This window comes from Salvelinus namaycush, unplaced genomic scaffold (genome assembly GCF_016432855.1).
Source record: "Salvelinus namaycush isolate Seneca unplaced genomic scaffold, SaNama_1.0 Scaffold378, whole genome shotgun sequence".
Classification (NCBI taxonomy): Eukaryota; Metazoa; Chordata; class Actinopteri; order Salmoniformes; family Salmonidae; genus Salvelinus; species Salvelinus namaycush.
The window spans coordinates 87282-95000 of record NW_024060763.1 but is presented as its reverse complement, the minus strand read 5'-3'; the positions used below and the strand labels follow the sequence as shown (position 1 = coordinate 95000).

Below are 7719 nucleotides of genomic sequence, written 5' to 3'. Positions count from 1 at the left end.
GTGGTCAGGTATTCTGCCACTGTGTACTCTCGGTTTAGGGCCAAATAGCATTCTAGTTTGCTCAATTTTTTTGTTAATTCTTTCAATGTATGATTTGATTGGGTCTAATTGTGCTGCTGTCCTGGGCTCTGTGGGGTCTGTTTGTGTTTGTGTACAGAGTCCCAGGACCAGCTTGCTTAGGGGACTCTTCTCCAGGTTCATCTCTCTGTAGGTGATGGCTTTGTTATAGAAGGTTTAGGAATCGCTTCCTTTTAGGTGGTTGTAGAATTTAACAGCTCTTTTCTGGATTTTGATAATTAGCGGGTATCGGCCTGATTCTGCTCTGCATGCATTATTTGGTGTTTAACAATGTACACAGAGGATATTTTTTGCAGAATTTTGCAAAGCAGTCTCATGTTGGTGTTTGTCCCATTCAGTGAATTCTCTCTTTGATCTGCTGTACAGAATGTGGTCTGCCTGAGTTATTGTTAAGTTGGGTTGCGGTCTGCCTGCATGCTCTCCTCTTTAACTATAAACCACAGAAGACTTTGTCATGCTATTGAAATGCACGATGGCAACATTTTTGTGGTCAGGTGACACAGCCTTGCAGCAGACCTGGGTTCAAGTAGTATTTGAAAAATGCCAGCGTTGGCTTTAGCCTGCCTGGAGTGCCAGAGACGTTGGAGTTGGGCAGTTTTTGTGATTGGTTCTATTGTGCCAGACAAACTCAATTGAAAATAATGCATCACATCGCAATGTTACTGAGAGGCCTTGTCTAAGACCGGAGGACTTGTGTCAGCTCCTCTGAGCATGCCTAGGGTTGCAAAGCTACCGGTAATTTACCAAAGTTTACTAAAGAATTCTTTAGTAATTTTGGTAAGTAACAGAAACTCTATGGTAATCTATCGAAACTTTGGTAATTTGTACTAGAATAACTTTTTTTTAAATTTGTTATTATTCATATATAGTAAAAAAATAAATAAATCTGTGTCCATATTGTCCACGTGTTTATGGTTCAAGAGAAAATAGCATTATTAATGAAAAAAAGCATCTAATCGACAATGTCATTATTTTTTAATTACCTCTGTAACTCGTCCAACTATTAACTTATTTCACAACTGCCAAATATAAGAGTGTAAAAAATATAGAAAGGATCATTCATGCTGAAACCCTCATATTAAACACCAATGGTATTCACTAAGTTGATGGTTTATATTTAGGATAATGTTTTACAGCTTTGTCATTCTATTTTTTTATTTCAAAATCATCACATTTAATTATTTCATGTATTTGGCACACAGAGGGCCAGAGATTATTACAGACACCTGTGATAATCTGAAGTACCCCAAAGGGCCACTAGATGTCTTGTGATACATCAAAACCAATTGAATTTGTCACATGCTCCAAAAGACAAAGAGAGGGGGAGGGAGGGAGAGAGAGAGAGAGAGAGAGAGAGAGAGAGAGAGAGAGAGAGAGAGAGAGAGAGACAGACAGAGAGACAGAGAGACAGAGAGAGGGAGAGGGAGAGGGAGACAGAGAGAGAGAGACAGAGAGAGGCACAGAGAGAGAGAGAGAGAGAGAGAGAGAGAGAGAGAGAGAGAGGCACAGAGAGAGAGAGAGAGAGAGAGAGAGGGGGACAGAGAGAGAGAGAGACAGAGAGGCACAGAGAGAGAGAGAGAGAGAGAGAGAGAGATAGCGAGAGCAAGACAGACAGACAGACAGACAGACAGACAGACAGACAGACAGACAGACAGACAGACAGACAGACAGACAGACAGAGAGAGAGAGAGAGAGAGAGAGAGAGAGAGAGAGAGAGAGAGAGAGAGAGAGAGAGAGAGAGAGAGAGAGAGAGAGAGAGAGAGAGAGATACACACACAATACTCAGCTAGTGTCTGTAGGCATAACATGTTAAAACATCCTTGGGGCGACAGGTAGCCTATTGGTTAAAGCGTTGGACTAGTAACTGAAAGGTTTCAAGATCAAATCCCCGAGCTGACAAGGTAAAATATGTTGTTTTGCCTCTGAACAAGGCAGTTAACCCACTGTTCCTAGGCCATGATTGTAAATAAGAATTTGTTCTTAACTGACTTGCCTAGTTAAATAAAGGTGAAACAAAAACATGATGTCTACACTAAGTACCTGACTGGGTCAAATAATGTTGTACAAAGCTTGAAGACACCCTCAGTGGGGATATTGCTTTATTGTTGATAGTTGAACTCCTATTTTCACCTATCCATGTGTGTTGACAACAAGTGACTACTAAGAAAGGAGTCATAGAGGACTTACAGTAGGAAGGAAAAGAAGGCTAGATGGATTTCATACGTTTTCCTACAGACCTCAGTTCAATCTAAAACACCATTACAGTAACCTAGAAATCGTTCAACCTCATTAGACCTTATTGACACTGTTAACTATTTTGGAAATACCCACAATCACCTCGTAAAAAAAAAAAGCTCTTATTGAATCGGTGAGCAAATTCCAAAAACTCAATGACCGTGCACATCAATAGAAAATGTCATTTTTTTGCAAGGAAACTGGACATACAGTATAAAGGTAAACTAAATAGTGATGGCATTATTTACTTTTGTCCATGTGAGAGGATAACATTACTGCTCTGCGCCGAGTCAAAGTAAAGCAAAAACAAACTGGCAACAACGTTGCGCTCCACTTCCTTACAATCATCAGATAAGGGGCTTATCTATGCATTTCACAAGCCCTTTAGTACAGTACAGGCTAGCCTGCTTCTACGTTCCTTCCTGAAGGGCGCGCGCTCGAACGGCAGGCTCCGACACAATCAACGTAATGAATTGTCTTTGTTCTTCAGCTGTTCCAATTATAGCCTCAGAAAGAAAAAGCCTTTACACCGACATGTATTCAACCACTCACCCCAGAGATAAAGAGACCTGCAAACGAAACCTTACACAACCTTAGTGTAGGCTAGTGTTTTACCTGTAGTCTATCCATGATATGCTGGGAATAGTGTATCCACAGCTATTTTCTCTCATTCCCAGCTACGCACAAACTAGGTGATGCGGGCAGCATATAAGGGAATATAATTTTATAATAGGCTTTCATAGGACACAATGTTACACTAATCGCTGTTAGGCTACGCACCGACGGATTTAAACTCTTGGAGGTGTGTCTTCAGTCACGTTGCTGTGCATAGGCACTGGAAAAGGCAGACCAGAAATGCCCGAAAAGAATATAAGAAATGAAATAGAAAGTAGCCTTCTTCTTTTAGTAAAATGATTGCATGCCTACAAAGCGAGACAACGAAGCTGTTAAGCAAAGCCCAGGTGCGATGACTGTCTGAGGTAGTCTTTGAATCATAATTAATTTCACATCTTCATCAGACAGACAATAACAGGCGTTGTTACACCACAACACCATGCCAACCATAAACCATCCATGGCATAATCGTCTGATCACACAATGACACCCACTATCGATTGAAGGATAATTTATCCTACCAGCTATACGCAGGCAGGCTACACGACCACAGACCTCCATGACAACATGATAAGACTTGTCCCTTTTTTATGTTCAGTTCATCCACACACCGCCTCAATTATTGATGTCCCCTGCCAGCCTTCTACCAGGATCAAAGATCAGCTCGTCTATCAGAGTTGCTATTCATCAGAAACGATCGAAATGGTCTTGATGACACATAGTCTGAGCCAGGGAGAGAGCACAATACACGACAAGAAATTACGCACATAAAATGAACTACAAGGGGGATAGTGTGGAGTTAATGTATGTCAATTAAATGTCTGAAACTTGAGCGACTGTCGTGGCACACAAAGTGTTGGCATGCTATTAAACGCATCTCAGTGTAGGCTGGCTGCTGCAACCTGGACTCAGGGATAGACGTAATATTGTAAACGTAAATCCTACCCACCCCAATTAATATTTATTTTATTTAAACTTTTTTTTTTTTACCTAGGCAAGTCAGTTAAGAACAAATTCTTATTTACAATGATGGCCTACCAAAAGGCAAAAGGCCTCCTGCGGGGACGGGGGCCTGGGATTTAAATAAATATAAATATAGGACAAAATATACGTTTGTATTAATTTATGGATGTCCATCATTCATTTCGTATGATATGTTACGAATTTGCAAAACGTATGAGATGTTACAAATTCCAATTTGTTGTGGCTAATGTTAGCTAGGTGACTAGGTGGCTAATGCTAACGTTAGCTAGGTGGCTAACATTAGCTAGGCAAGGTGTTAGTTGTTGGGGTTGGGGGAAGGACTACCTAACATGCTAATTAGATGCAAAGTAGCTAAAAAGTAGTAAGTAGTTGCGAAGTTGCTAATTAGCTCAAATGCTAAAGTTGTCTGTGATGAAATTTGAACACGTAACTTTTGGGTTACTAGATGTTCGTGATATACACCTACCCATCCACCCCGACTAACCACCCTACTTTCGTTTTTTTGCCTTAAGTAACCTTCTAAGGAATGTAACCATACCAAACGTAACATATCATCCTAATTTGAGGGTCCTTGGATTTATATTTACTATGTTACGCGTAGTCCATGAGACCAGGCTGGAGTGTTGCTGCCTATGAGCTACTGAGTACTGACAGAAAGAGTCTGGTCTATTATCTATCTAAATGATTGCGGGAACAATAGTCAAAATTAGGGTACACACACAGCATCTAGAAAGTACAAACAGGAGTTGATCTATGACATGTAACATGAGGCACACAACGTGTAGGCTGATTATTCAAAGCATCTCAGTTACTGCTTCTCTCACTGTTCTGTTCCTTTAGTTAGTCATTGATCGGTGGTGGCAGAAAGAGGGAAAGAATTCAGAGCCCAAATGAAACCCACACAATTAACAGTGGAATAACATTCAAGTGAACTATTGTGTAAACCTATTAAGTTTTTCACGGTAGCCTAAGGTTGTCACAAAATAATAAGTTAAAGCATTATTTGATTGAGCTTGGAGACAAATTTACGCTTCATCCCTTCTTCTCTCGTGCGAGGATATTTGCACGAGGTCGACATAACAAGACTCAAAACTCAACCCTTACGGAAATGTGTTCTAAACGTTCTGTTATCAATAATGTAAGAGAACAATTTTAATATGACCGTCTTTGAACATGCATCAATGATTGACGCTCAAAGGTTACTTTTTATTCATACCACGCCAAAAACTTGAGATTAAACAAATATATTGTGAAACACAGAGATGATCAAATTCACTATCGGAAAAAAATAAATGATTATAATGAATCTAATAGCGTATGCACTACAAATCATTTGCATATAGCTCATAAAGATGTAGCCTAGGTAGGGATATATTGGTGATGATGATTATGATGATGATCCGTTAGCCTACCTGTATTGACTTGAATTCCTTTTATTTCCTCTAAATTGTATCTGTTTTCTCAGTGTAGTACGGCGGACGGGTGTTGAATAGTGAGAATTACGGCGGTAAATTTTATTTATAAGGTTTTCTTTCTGACCTTTGTCTCTTAAAATGGGTGAGCATTAGTGGAAAAACACCGGGCCAGCCTCCCTATGCAACAGGAGAGCGTCTTCTTAAAGAGGCAGGTTCCCTTCGAATCATAGGCGCGCTAGCTCCACGCTGCAACATCATTTTCTCTTTCTGTCTGTCTCTGTAGCGCATGCCGTGCACGCACGTTGGGCTGTACGCACGCGCGCACACCAAGCGGTCGGGTTGGAATGGAAAAGCACACAGAAAGAGGCAACCCTGTGCATGCCATGAATACACGATAACAAAGTTGTCACTTTTGCAAGTAGAATTCAATTAATTAACTTTTTTTTTATGCCTACATTTGTGCTTGTTTTGCATTTTGCAGAGGCATTTTAAACAATCACGTTCGCCTGTAAGAAAGTTCTGCAGTGTCAGCTATGACGCACACATTGATATGTAATATGTTGATATAAGCATACCTGTTCAGTCTACTGTAAACCTATTTGCAATTATCAAGAACAAGATGTAATGTGTTTTAGAGCAGGAAGCATGCTATGCATTCAAAACGCAAAATGTGTTCTGAGTGACTTCCATATATGAACGTTTGACTGGGCCTACAGAGGAAACAACTCAGAGACCCAATGACAGTCAGGAAGGAGAGACATACGATATGTATCTTAATGGAACGGGTATGTCTTTGCTTTTATGTCATTTATTATTCTATTATTTATTTATACAATGCCAACAATGGCATGTAAAATCTTGGAACAAAATGTTTTTAAAATGGGATCATTCTATACTGTATGTGTTGTCATGACATTGGCCCTTACCAGTAAATTATAGACTTAGGGAACAACTGTATTTTCATAACCAAATAGACGGTAATAATGTATTATTAATATAATACTGTTCAGAAACAGGAAGTGTGCTTCCGCCAACATATCAGTAGAAGAAGAGAGTACAGGAAGAACGTGAGTAGATGCACAAGACGCTCTGCAAATGTAGAATATGAGTCGGTCTTCGTGTACAGCTCTAAAGGGTGTGGCGTTACCCTGGCCTACACTCAAAGCTCCTTATAGATATAAAACAAGACTGCTCAGAATGTAAATTTTTTTAAGTTGTTTTTCTTTTAAGGTCGTTTTGAATTAAATGTTTGTTGTGAAATAAGGACAGTATCAGAACTATACAGTGCATTCGGAAAGTATTCAGACCCCTTCCACTTTTCACATTTTGTTACGTTACAGACTTATTCTAAAGTGGATTAAATCAATCTACACACAATACCCCATAATGACATCACAATACCCCATAGTGACATCACAATACCCCATAATGACAAAGCGAAAACAGGTTTTTAGACATTTTGCAAATGTATTAAAAATAAAAAACAGAAATACCTTATTTACATAAGTATTCAGACCGTAATTGAGCTCAGGTGCATCCTGTTTCCATTGATCATCCTTGAGATGTTCCTAAAACTTGATTGGACTCCACCTGTGGTAAATTCAATTGATTGGACATGATTTGGAAAGGCACACACGTTATTCAAGATGTATGTTAACAACATTCTAAAGGTTGATTCAGTACATCGTTTGACATGTTTCTACTGACTGTTACGGAACTTTTGGACATTTCGTCACGTTATAGTGGATGCGCTTTGTGACTTTGGAATTGTTTACCGCTAACGCGCTAACCAAAGTAGCTAATTGGACATAAATAACGGACATTATCGAACAAATCAAGCATTTATTGTGGACCTGGGATTCCTAGGACTGCATTCTGATGAAGTTCATCAAAGGCAAGAAAACAATTATCATGTATTTTCTGGCTTCTGTTGACCCCAACATGGCGGCTAATTTGGCTATTGTTCTGAGCTCCGTCTCAGATTATTGCATGATTTGCTTTTTCCGTAAAGTTTTTGGGAAATCTGACACAGCGGTTGCATTAAGGAGAGGTATATCTATAATTCCATGTGTATAACTTGTATTATCATCTACATTTATGATGAGTATTTCTGTTGAAACGATGTGGCTATGCAAAATCACTTGATGTTTTTGGAACTAGTGAATGTAACGCGCCAATGTAAACTCAGATTTTTTGTTATAAATATGAACTTTATCAAACAAAACATGCATGTATTGTGTAACATGAAGTCCTATGAGTGTCATCTGATAAAGATAATCAAAGGTTAGTGATTCATTTTATCTCTATTTTTGATTTTTGTGAAAGCTATCTTTCGCTGGAAAAATGGCTGTGCTTATTGTCGTTTGGTGGTGCCCTAACAATCGTTTGTAGT

The 7719-nt window shown here is 39.2% G+C and overlaps 1 protein-coding gene across 2 annotated transcripts in view; it reads right to left on the bottom strand.

Annotated features, from left to right (window-relative positions):
- The window catches only part of LOC120040747 (sodium- and chloride-dependent taurine transporter), a 55677-nt gene extending 50221 nt beyond the window's left edge, over positions 1-5456 (bottom strand). For both annotated transcript variants that reach the window (XM_038985791.1, XM_038985794.1), the window contains exon 1: positions 5325-5456. The gene's annotated coding sequence lies outside the window, so the exon portion shown is untranslated. The remainder of the gene's footprint in view (positions 1-5324) is intronic.
- Between the last annotated feature and the right edge of the window lie 2263 nt (positions 5457-7719).